We start from the raw sequence: 13,432 nt of genomic DNA, 5'->3' as shown, positions 1-13,432 counted from the left end.
AATATTCGAGATGATTGGATCATCCAAAGCTTTAAACCCTTCATATGTACCTCTTCTTATTTGTTTTCCCTGAGAGGCTTTCTCCTTACTATCCTGCTACTTAGTTATACAGCTTAATGCAGATGTTAGTACTATTAGTTAAATCATATGATAACATGAGATCTTGGAAGGATGTAATAAAAATGCTTTGGCTTTCTAAGTGGGACAAAATACTGGAGTAAACCAATTAAATAGCTAAATAGAGCCCATCATTTTATAATCAAAACAAGAGACATTTCCAATAACACTGTATCCTACTAGAGTGAGTTTTACTATATTAAACTGGGAGTCACTATATTTTAATGAATAAACTTTTCATGTATCCAAAGAGATTCCTAACCTTATTTAAATAATGCTAGTATTAAACATCATATTGAAAGTTTATTCTTATTATAATTGCCTTTATGTATTGCTCTGTTATGATATCCTAATTACCCTTGTAGGATGTTTTGGATCCTTCCAATTTGCTCAGAGTAGCCATTGAGGTTAGTTTTTAATCCTCATGATACATTTTCTATTGCACCTTAAAACATACCCCATTATCAAGGAATACATCCTAATCAATAGAATTCAGGAACAATACTCCAAGCAGAATAAAAATCACCATTGATATAAAATTCAAATATATAGATATTGTTAAGAATTTATAGAAATTAGGATATGAATTTCCCAAACTACTTACCGAACTAACCAAGCTTACTAATCTTCTTCTGGATACGATACCCTTACTTATTTAAGTATATCCTTAAGCAAATTGAGAGTTTGTTTTTATTGAAATTGCCTTCGTGTATTGCTCTTTGTACCTTCTTAATTGACCTTCTAAGGAGCTTTAGATTTGACCTTCTAAGGAGCTTTAGATTATTCCAAACTAACTTAATCTACTTGTCTCAATTAGAGTTTTATCCTTTTGAATTCACCATACATTTCTGTTGTCGTAGTTGAGAGAAACCCCAATATTGTTAGAGAGATACATCTTAAGTAATATCAAAATAGATACAAAATAATGCCATTCAAAGAAAGCAGAGGGCAAATAAAACTTATCACTAATATGAACTTTATATATATTGGTATCATTATAAATTTACATAGATTCAAATTCATGGTTCTTCGAGCTACTTTACATTATATCCTAGCTTTTTGACTAGCCTCTGAGATAGTTGCTAGCATACGTTGTAACGAATTGCTTCCCAAATTAACCTTAATACACTTTACAAACAATATACATATCATACTGTCCTTACCATTCTTCTGAAGAAAGAAACATTAAATATATTCCTTACTAGCCCTAATCTAAACCATCTAGCAAACTAATGAAACTAGAGCCTACCGACCAAAGGTAGAGGCGAAGGGGACCAAACAAAAGTGCGATCTAGCACATAACCGAGGGTAGAGCAAGGAAAAGCTTTAGCCTTAGTGCAAAACTCATAATGCTATTTTTGGAAGATCATAATAATCTCAATGATATCATTGGGGTTTTTAGACTAGAAGTGTGGCAGGAATTCAAAGGTGCTCTTTTCCTTGCTAGACTTTTTAGTGTTGGGGGTGCAAAAATCTAGTACATCTAAATTCTCTAGCTCCATCCCTGGGTGAATGTAAGTTTTGAACAAACCTGGGTAGTTTTTGAGTTATGCCTTGCCATCATCCTCCACTATCCCTCTCCATTTAAGGAGAAATTGAATGCTAGATTCCATCTTGGACCTTACCAGATTAAAAGCAACATGATCACGAATAACCAACGAAGGTCGCCTTGGAACTATGGCCAGATTGAAACTCCAAGGGGGATGTGCCATATACATTTTAGGGAGGGGAATTATGAGTTTCTCATCTAAACTCATGATGGCTTCTTCCAAACCCACACACCAAACAGGATCAAATACATTTCGATAGAGTCTAACCATATCCCATTTGTCTACTCTGGCTCTAGCCAGACACCCAATGAATGCCCCTATAATATCGCTATTTGTTCTCCATGTCAAATCGTATTTGAAAAATCCTTCTCCTAGGGCATGACTCACTATAATTCTTGTCATATCATCTACTGGTTTTAACACCCAATTCCATCTCTCAGGCTTCACATTGCCATGGAAAGCCATAGTACGCACTTTCGAAACACAAAAAACACAGATATTGGTGTCCATTGTAGGAAAACACAGGCACAAGATGAAAGTGACGGGGCAAGAAATGAGTTAAAGAAGGCAGGATTCTACATGCGAAGGATCTAGAAGAGCCTAGATACATGCCGACATCAGCTGATGCCATCTGCATTTCGTCAGTGTGTAACTTTCATGATGGGGGAGAGTGTAACGCCATACTTGGAAATACAAGGTCAAGCTATCTAACTAGAAAAGTTATAAGGGGTTACAACACTATATAATTCGGGTTTAGAGTTGGTGATGATTAATCGTCAGATACTAAATTGGCAACTTATAATGATTTGCACCACTACACTCACAAAGAATAGGTCATCTGAATTGGAAGACCCTTTAATACTCTATTTTACAATTTTGTTGATTTGATATATCCATACTTACTCTCTGTTTGTCCCTATATTTGCTGTATAAGTGATAAATTATGAATATACTTAGATATAATCAAATTAATGTAGGGTAAAAAGTTTGGTTATATTAGAATATTGAAAAGATTTACTAGAATTGGGGATACTGTTAAAATAGTATCCAGGGAACTAAGTAGTTTTGAAGGCTGGTCTAGTTCATAGTCTAGAAATAGCCAACTGCTTAATAGAGTCTATTAGAATGCTTACGTTTAAATATTTATAAATGTTATGAGAGCTGGTAGCTCCTATTAAAACTACCAAACATTGATGACCAAAGAATTTTCACCATCAACACCCTTATTTGCCAACTGATCTGCCTTCCTATTGCCTTCTCAAAAAATATGACAAATCTGAGTATTTGTGAAACGATCCAAAATATTAAGAACTTCTTCTAACTTTGAGTTTAAGACCCAATTGGGCGTTGCTCTTTTCCTAATTGCATTTAATACAGTTTGAGAGTCTCATTCAATGATAATCTTGGATAAGCCTATGTTTAGGCAAAGCTGGAGCCCTTCTTGCAAGGTATCTAGCTCAGCCAAATTATTAGTTGTTGGATCTATAGATTTAGCCCTTTTAGCAATCCATTTACTTGACTCATTAGTAATGATACATCCAATGCTTGCTGAACCCGAATTGCCTCTTGACGCTCTGTCAAAGTTTAACTTGGCCCATCCCAATAGAGGGGGGGGTCTATCTACAATTTTCCCTTGCCTCTTTATTCTTCTTTCTCTAAGTAAGCGAGGGATTAATAAAGTTTGTCCATTTCTTTTTAATATATCCATCCCAACTTAAGAATGATCCTTCTTCTTTCTGAGAGTTCCTAAGGTGAGAATTTTAAGTCTCAACTATACATGCTTCTATTTTTTTGACAATCTCATCTGTTTGCATATCTTGGTCATGGAATATTCTTCTATTCCTTTCTTTCCAAACCTCCCACATGAGGATAGATGGGCAAATATTCCAAATTCTTCCATAGATACCTTTACTGATGTTTGTAGGCCAACCTTTGAGAAAATCAACTAAGGAGTTTGGCATGGGGGAGTTCCAACCCAACATGTGTCTGAGCCATTCCCAATAATGTTGAGTATAAGGACATCTATATAAGATGTGATTAGTGTCTTTGCTATTTTATCTGCATAACACACATCTAGATGGGCCCTCAATACTCAATTTGCGGAGTCTGTCCTCCGTAAGGATCCTATTCTGAAATGCCAACCATAAAAAGAAACTTGCCTTTGGCAGACATGACGAATCCCAATAGAGTTTAAGTGGGATTTCCACTTCTTCCCATCTTTGGGAATGAATGAGAGCTTTATATCCATTTTTCACACTGTACTTTCCATCTTTTGAAGCTGCCCAAATGAGATTGTTATTCCTTTTTAATTGCTTAATTTTCCTACTCTGAATTATCTTTTTGCATACCTTTTTTACTGCTGGTTCCAAATCTATTCTATCCATAGATTTTCATACCCAACTTGTGATTCCATTCAATTTTTTTTTGGTTTTATAATCACTAACCTTGCTTCCCCATAATTTGACTAATTTCTCTTTAATGTTTACAGGTATCTCCAAGCTGTCTACTAGGAGATGCCCATCCCATGAATCTTCCCAGAATAAGGCTTCATCACCCTTTCCAATATCCCAAGTGAGATATTCACTAATGAGGGCTCAACTTTTATAAATAAAATTCCAACTTTCAGATCCTTTGGGAAGGGTCTTCATCCTAAAGATGGAAAAGGGATCAACAACATTAAGGTACTTGTTATACATAATTTTTGTCCATTTTTTATCCCTTTCAACAAAGAGGCACCAAGTTAGTTTAGCCCCTAATGCTTCATTTTGCCAATATAAGTTTTTTTATACCTAATCCTCTAGAATCCTTCGCTTTACAAATGTTTTCCCATCTTATGAGGGCCAATTTTTTAGAGTCCTCACTTTCATTCCAGAGGAAGCTTCTAAATTTTGCCTCAAGCTTCTTATTGATATGTTTAGACAGAGGAAGGCAGGAAAGCAGATACGTTGGGATAGCTGACAACATTGATCTAATCTTGGTGATTTTACTAACTTTTATAAGCCATTTATCTTTCTAGCTACCTATCCTAGCTTCCAGTCTTTTCAGAATACTTTTCCATGCCTTATTGGATTTACTGCCTTTTTCTAACTCGATACCTAGGTATTTACATGGAAATGTACCACTTTTATACCCGATGATATGATAGATTTGTATTTCCATTTCATGTTTAGTATTAATAAAAAAGATTTCGGATTTTGCTATGTTTACTTTTTGACCCGATGCTGCCATATATTGTTGGATGATAGATCTAATGTTTAGAGCCTCTTTTGCTGTACTTTCACTTGGCAGAATGGTGTCATCTGCGTATTGTTGGTGGGTAATGTTGGGGATATTTTCTATTATAGTTATACCCTTTATTTTCCTTTTATTGTGAGCCTCGGTAAGTGTTCTCCCAAAGGCTTCCGCCATGATAATATATAGGAATGGAGATAGAGGGTCTCCTTGTCTAATGCCTCTTGATGTTTCAAAGAAACCCTCAGGGATACCATTAATAAGAATTGAAATTTTTTTGGTAGAGATACATTGATTTATGAACTTAATCCATTGGTGCGAAAAACCAAAGGCTTCTAAGGTTTTACATAAGAACCTCTAGTCAACCATGTCATATGCTTTTTGGATATCTAATTTCATGAACATACTTACCCCTTTATTCTTATAAGCTGAATGTAGTGTTTCTTGGATAATAAGTATTACATCTAGGATCGATCTACCTGGAAAGAAACCGGTTTGTTCTTCAGATATAATTTTAGGAAAGATCAATTTATGTCTATTTGCTAAAATTTTAGATAAATTTTTTATAGATAGTGTTAAAAAAAGATAAAAAAGCTATAGGTCTAAAATCCCCAAGACTTTTAGGATCCTCCTTTTTAGGGATCAAAGTAAGAAAGGTGTAATTGATTTCAGATAGCAACGATCCACTATTTCTTGAAGCTTCAATAGCTTTCCAAAGATCTACACCAATAATGTCCCAACATTTTTGATAGAAAAACGTTTGGAATCTATCTGGACCTGGAGATTTGTTAGGATTCATATTGAATAACACCAATCTGACTTCTTTCAAGGTGATAGGTTTGTTTAAAATTTTATTATCTTCTAATGAGACTACTTTAGGTATGGCTTTAAGCATTTTTGACTGAGCTGCCCTATTCGAACTATCATGGTTGTTTAATGTATTCTAAAAGTGACTCACAAAAATCTTGGCTATTTTATCCAAATTTTCATTGGTAGTACCCAGAGGATTTTTAATTTTAACTATTTTACTTTTAGCTCTATTGTGGAGGGTGGAGCTATGGAAGAATTTCATGTTCCGATCTCCTTCATCTAGCCATTTTTCTCTTGACATTTGTCTCCAAAAGACTTCTTTTGCCAATATGCTTTCTTGTTTGGCAAGTAATTCTTTTTCTAGATAAACGTTATCATTATTCATACCCTTCTTGATTATTTCTAAATTTAGTTCCTTTAGTCTTTCCTCAATCTCTAATTTTTCTTTGAATATATTATTGAAGTGTTCTTTATTGTATTTAAGTATGTTTTCTTTAAGCATTTTCATTTTTGAGACAAAAATATACATTATAGATCCTTTAAAATTACCTTGGTTCCACCATTCTTTAATGCGTTCTAGAAAGTTTAAGTCTAAAAACCAAATTTTTTTGCACTTGAAAGGGTTTCTAACTGGTTTAGAAGATTCTGAAAATTCAATCCTAATAGGATAGTGGTCAGATCCTGCTATTGGAAGAATAGAGGATTGGATATTAGAGTTAAAATCACTCGGTTCTCCTTTGAAGAAAAACCTATCCAGTTTCTCAGCTATATAAGAGAAATCCTTCCTTTGATTATTCCATGTATATTTCCCATTATTAAGTAGAATGTTGATCAAATTGTTAAGATCGCACTAGTTTTTAAAAACTTTAGAGGTTTGGGAAGACTATTGGATACCTCCAAATTTTTCATTTATGTTTAAGATAGTGTTAAAGTCACCACCTAAAATGATGAGTTCATTTTTATGATTGTTGATAAATAAGCTAATTTCATCCCATAAAAGTTTTTTTTATCTAGTGTTATAGATTGGGCCATATATGTTTATGCCGAGAGGCATTCTATACAATCATATCACAAATACCCATCACGAGAATATGCCAAAAAAGATTCTCCGTCAATAAAAAAGAATTGGGAGCGATTACAAACTTCCAAATTAAATATTAAAAAAGAATTCTCAAAATAATAGCTGGCTGAAATAATAGGAAGCGAAATGGAGGCCGAAATAATAGGGCCCAAAAAAGTAGGGCCCGAAAAAGTAGGACCCAAAAAAATAGGGACCAAACAATAGGGCCTGAAAAAATAGGGCTCGAAAAAATAGGGGCAAAATAATTTCAATATGATTTTTTTTTTGTTAAATATAATTTTGCATGCACATTCATGCTTTTTTTTTTTTGGGGAGTGGGGGAATTTGAAACAAATTTGTGGAATGTGAAGAGACGTCTGTTGGGGGATATGAGGAGCCTCTCAGAAGTTATAAAACCAAGGCTCCTCATTTCATTTTCATTTTATGTTTTTGCAGGAAGAAAGAGGTGGAGGTTATTGGAGGATTAGATTGAAGTCAGGGTATAATATAGTGGCGAATTTTTGTATTTTGGTGAATTTGACATTTTGCCAATGTTATTTTTGGTGATTTTTGAGCCCTTCCATGGTTTCCTAGTTGCCAAGCTTTGTTGGGTTTACCTGGTTGCCTAGCATTGTAATCGCCAAGGCAAATGTTACGTTTGAGTTTTTCCCTGGCGGTATCGCCTTTCACGCAGCCGACCAGGTAACGCTTATCATGGAATGTTCACCGGGTTTCAAGTTTCCGTTTCATGCAGTATGGGAGAATTCGCCATCCTAGTTTCATTTTACCATGGAGGAGTCGACTCGTTTCACATTATGGGAAGTGGAGGAGTCGGCTCGTTTCGCCAACACTCTTTCATTTTGTCATGGAGGAGTCGGCTCGTTTGGCATGGTAAATTGGTAATTGTATTGATTTGTAATATGTATAAATCCAAATTCTTCCAAGCAATGAGACATTCACTAAATATTGCTGGCACTCCAAATTTCTGGCAGCGTAGGACACATCGCAGGCACGACTCAGACTCCAGAGATAGCTTCCACAAGTGGTGGTACACTGGTATGTGCAATTGTGCTGTAAAATACTCTCCTTGAGCTTATGTAGTTTAATTTAATTAGAAGCTTATCTACAATTTCCTTTCTTATCTCATTTTCATTAGAAATTTTTCAAAAAGTGGACACAATGTTGAAATTTGCTGGCGACGTTAATGGTTTTTAAAGCTTGCATGCATGGATTCATGAAAATGTGAAGTCTATTTCCTACCAAATTTCAAGTGAGATTCGTGAAAGATTCCCTCGAAGTCTTTTCCCTTTAACCTTTGCGAACATGCGAAATCCTTGCCATCGCGGTCTCGCGGCTGCTGGAAGTCTTTTCCCTTTAACCATTGCGAACATGCAAAATCCTTGCCATCGCGGTCTCGCAGCTGCTGGAAGTCTTTCCTTTAAACCGCTGCGAACATGCGAAATCCTTGCCATCGTGGTCTCGCGGTTGCTGGAAGTCTTTCCCTTTAACCACTGTGAACATGCGAAATCTTTGCCATTGCGGTCTTGCGGCTGCTAGAAGTCTTTTCGCTTTAACCGCTGCAAAGTGCGAACATCTGATGGTGTGATCTCCCTTTTTTTTGACTTTGCGACATAAAAGTTCACCATCATTTAAACTGGTGATGATGCAATCTCTACCCTCCTCGCGGTTTTGCAACACAACCTCCTTTATATTTTCAACCGACGATGATTGGATCTCTGCCCTCCTCGCAGTTTCACAACACAGAAACTATGAACTTTCACTTTGACAGCGACATTGCGATAGACCTGTTAAAGCCTTTCTCATGATTTCACAACTGCCAAGTTTCCAACTTCAAACTGATAAAACTATCATACCACTCATTTGTACCAATTCCCTAGCCCTTCCATGGTATGTTTTTTTTAACCTTGAATACAATGAAATGATTCGCCCAAAAAATTAAAATTTTACTATGATTATTATTTTTTGTTTGCCAATGTATAAATATTTTGTGGTTTTAAATGGATACTGAAAGTAATACTGCTTATTCTTAGGGAAGTAAAGTTTAAACGGATTATCAGTGGATTGAGATGTCAGGGGAGGGTGAGTCTGTAACTAATATTGCTCAGTCTTAGGGAAGTGAGAAGGGAAAGACCCCCAAGGGCAGTGAAGGGATTAATCTTACATCAAAATGCCGAAAACTTAGAGATACTACCATAAAGGCTTTCTTTAGAATTGACAATGTTTCTGGCCTACCAACTTTGGCAAGTACAAGTGCAGAAGGAAATCACAATACCTCACCACCACTAGAAGAGCAGGTTGTTATTCAATTAAATCAAAATGCATCAAACGAGGATAACAATGTTCGAACAACAGAAGATGTTGTAACAGAAGATAATATTGATGTCGGTAGGAAGAAAAGAAAAAGGAATGTAAAAATGGGGCGGGAGTGGGAAATGAAAAGGATTTTCCAGGTTGATTGGGTAGCAAAGTACTGGTTTATTGGACCAATCACAAACAATGATGAACCACCAATAGAATGCAAGTGTACGATTTGTACTTGGAAAACTAAAAGAGAGAAAAAGTTGCAGTTAAAGCTCGACACTATAGAAAAACATATTGGTAAGGTTTATGAAAACAAATCATAGATGGAAAGGAAGTAGGGGCAGTGAGATGGAAATCAAAGGAAGAATTCCTTCATGTTAAGTATGCCATAGAATATGAAGAGTATTTCAAGAAAATAGCGGTAATTGGTAGTGGCAGTAGTGGCAATCCAATCAAGGATGGGCTTCAACATGTAGCCAATGATGCAAACTTGGCAAAGACCATTCAGATGAGTGTTATTTTTCATATTCTATCTAGAGGGCGTCCTATGAGAGACTTTTCAGAATATGGTAATTTATTATCTTTTTTGAGAGTTCCTCACTATCCTATGTCACATTGGTCAATATACGCTGGATGGGAAATGGCAAGCTGTCTTGCTAAGGTGGAAAAGAAAAATGTACAGGAGAGAGTAAAAGAATCCAAGTTCATTTTATTATCCTTAGATGAAGTCACTGCGGTAGATAACACTGCTTGGGTCTGTATGCATGTATATACTATAAAAGATCATGTCCGTCAAGCTAATCTACTTTGTGTTCGTAAAATGAGGGCCAATTCAACTGCAAAAAATTTATATTTAGAAGTTAAGAAAGCTTTGAATGAAATTGGTGGTATGGATGACTTGACAATTGCAAAGAAGTTAGTGTGTGTCGGAGCTGATGGAGCTGCAGTAATGCAAGGGCAAAGGACTGGTCTTTGTGCAAGATTACAAACTAGTATTGCACCTTATATGCTTGGCATACACTGCATGGCCCACCGAATGAATTTAGCATATAAGATTTTAAGTACTTTTCCTACAGTGTCAAAAGTTGAAGATCTAATCCGTGAGCTCCACTCGTACTTTTGCAAAAGTCCTAAACGCTTTGCAGAATTTAAGATTTTTTCTGAGGGAGTAACAGCAAGAAATAAGATTCTCAAGGATGTTGAGACCAGATGGATATCTTTGTATGGACCAGCAGAACGAGTTCTAGCAGAATATCAATCCTTGATTGGAGTTCTATATGAGCAACGCCTTACAGTGGATAGAGCTCCTTATTTGTTAAATGAGTTAAGTGATATAGAGAACCTATTAACTTTAGCCAGTCTTCTCCCCATGCTGGATTTAATGAACAAACTTGTTAAGAAAGCCCAAGACAGAACTATGTATATTCATGAGTATTCTGATTTACGTAAAATGACATGCATGGCTCTGGATTCTTTGTATTTAGATCTCTCAGGTCATAGCCCAATTTTTTCAAGGTGGGAGATAATTACAGATTTGAATCATGCTGAGAATTTTTTACAATTCAATGGGAAAAATGAGCTATGTGTGTTTGTGAAAGGATTTCAAATACCAATGCACCAATCTAAAACAACCAAGAGAGGCAGAGTACTACCAGTTAGAAAGGATGATTTTGACAAGATTGTTAAATCTGTTAGTGAAAATGTGAAGTCTATTTCCTACCAACTTTCAAGTGAGATTCGTGAAAGATTCTCTCGAGAAGAAATTCTTGAAGCCATGAGTTGTGTGTTTCCTCAATTTTGGAAACACTTTGGACATAATCCAACTGATGCAAAGTTGTTTCATAATAAACTTGACGAATTGATAACACAGTTTTCAAAGCATACAGATTACAATGGACAACTCATACAAGGAATCTTAGATTCAAATAATCTTAAAAATCAATGTAAACTTTTTGCATTGTGTATGAAAAACCAGATGGAAAACTTTGAGAATCCATTCGATCCTGGTGCAATAACAAGGCTTTGGAAAAGGGTAAGTCAGAGTGAAGTATTACGTACTTCAATATCAGGATATATTTCAAACTTGCTGATTTATGTCAAACAATGATATTAGGGTCGGTGGAAGATGAGAGAGTTTTCAGTGCATTGGGGTTTTTGAAATCAAATGTCAGAAACAAACTAGACAAAAATTTGGAAACTTGTTTGAGGTTGTTTGTTACTCAATACAATGTTAGAGATTTGCCTTATAATAGGTCATTGGCCATTTGGAATTCCACACGTGAAAGACGAGGCCTTTGCAACACTTTAAAAGATGGTGGTTCTACTTCTACTGCTGACTCCAACATAGATGATGAATCTAGGTCTCAAAGTCAAAATGAAGATGAAGATTTTACGGATTTTGAATACCCGATTTAGAATGAAGAGGAACCTATTAGTACTAGTCAGACTTCAGTTTCATATTTAAGACTAAGTCAATGAAGTGAATTGTGATTTAGTAATGTAGCATTCAATTCTAAGGAATTTATAGGTCTACTTCACTTCTTCCATATTCATTATTCAGTCATATTGCAATTACAATTTACAAAAATTGAGTTCAAGATTTTTGTTACTCTATTGTTGACATAATGTTATTTTTGTACCTTTGTCTTGATTTGAGTTCAAGATTTTTGTTACTTGTTACTCTATTCATATTGTTGACACAATGTTATTTTTGTATCTTTCTCTTGATTTAGTTGTTTGATAATAAAAAAAGAGATAATAGAGACGTGTGCAAAGCCCATAACATCACAGAGAAATACTGACTACAAAACATAATGGAAAATTGAAATACATAGAGTTGGAACAATATCTTCTCTTAAAGAAAATTATACTTAAGTCTTAATTTGAAAAATAACAACAGATCAGACCATTTCTAAGCCTTGGGAACTCATATTTATATCACTTGAGTTGCAACAAGCTTTAGGCTTACAAAGGTTACATAATGATTCATTACAAAAGACAAAAGATAACAACAATTAAGATAATCATTACAATTTGTTGAAACCTTTTGTGACATATTTTAACAGAAAAAGGGGAAGCAATTACAAAATGTGACAAGTGGCAAGTGATCATTAAGCCTATCTTCCAGTTCTAACTGTAGCATTACCCACAGCGGATGTACCGCAAAGGTAAGGTAATCTGTTATGATGAAAAAATTCTCTTTGATATTCTACTGCAACACTTGTCCTCCAATTGATTCCCTGGGGCCACCATCTTTGTGCTAATCATCTTCTACTGAAGGGATTGCTTTGATATCTTCTATAATGTTGAAACCTTTTGTGACATATTTTAACAAAAAAAGGGGAAACAATTACAAAATGTGACAAGTGGCAAGTGATCATTAAGCTTGTCTTCCAGTTCTAACTGCAGCATTACCCACAGTGGATGTACCGCAAAGGTAAGGTAATCTGTTATGATGAACAACTTCTCTTTGATATTCTTCTGCAACACTTGTCCTCCAATTGATTCCCCGGGGCCACCATCTTTTGTGCTAATCATCTTCTACTGAAGGGATTGCTTTGATATCTGCTATAACCTCCCAGATGGCAATATCTGTATCCACAATAGGCCATGCTGTATTTCTAACTGCCTCTAATTCACTGATGTTTTTAGTCCATTTTGCATCTATGATGGCTTTACCCTCTCCAATAATTTTGTTCATATCTGCTTCAATTTTGTATGTCATATCAATCATATCATAGACAACTTGATCACTTGATTCACCTCTTGAAAATGCTATAAATCTTGGATGGTCTACTATTAGATCAAAAGATTCAGACCACTCTTACCAAGATTTGACATACCCTTCATTGTTCAAAATTGTTGGAATGAAATCTAGGGTACCCAATGCTATGCTTTTCAATTTTCCCCTTACTGCTTCGATCTTACCAATGAAGAATGAATTCAATTCTTTAACTTGATGTATCATTTTCCTTATAGGAACAATGATCTCCTTAGGTAGTTCCTTTTTCTATGTGAGTAAAGGAACTAACCTATCAAAGAATTGAATGTATGGCCCCCACTGGGCAAACAATGGAGATAATAGTGATAAAGCCTCAGAGCATTGGTATTCATTACTCTGCAGAGTAATGTACATACTATGTACATTTACAGAGGCTCTCTTTAAAGCAGTGATTCTATGAATCAAAAATTGTTTCATTGTCCTGATCTTTGCATCATTGCTAATCTCAAACTCATCCACATCCATATGTGTTACTGGATGTGGTTCTTCTGCTATCTGGTCAGTTTGAATATTCTGGTCTTGTACCTCCCTTACTCTTAGTGACCTTTCTTCTCTTTTCAA

This window comes from Cupressus sempervirens, chromosome 2, assembly GCF_028749045.1.
Source record: "Cupressus sempervirens isolate cs-2001-9-10 chromosome 2, ASM2874904v1, whole genome shotgun sequence".
In the NCBI taxonomy this organism is placed as follows: Eukaryota; Viridiplantae; Streptophyta; class Pinopsida; order Cupressales; family Cupressaceae; genus Cupressus; species Cupressus sempervirens.
The sequence above is the reverse complement of the archived record's forward strand: the minus strand, read 5'-3'. Positions refer to the sequence as shown.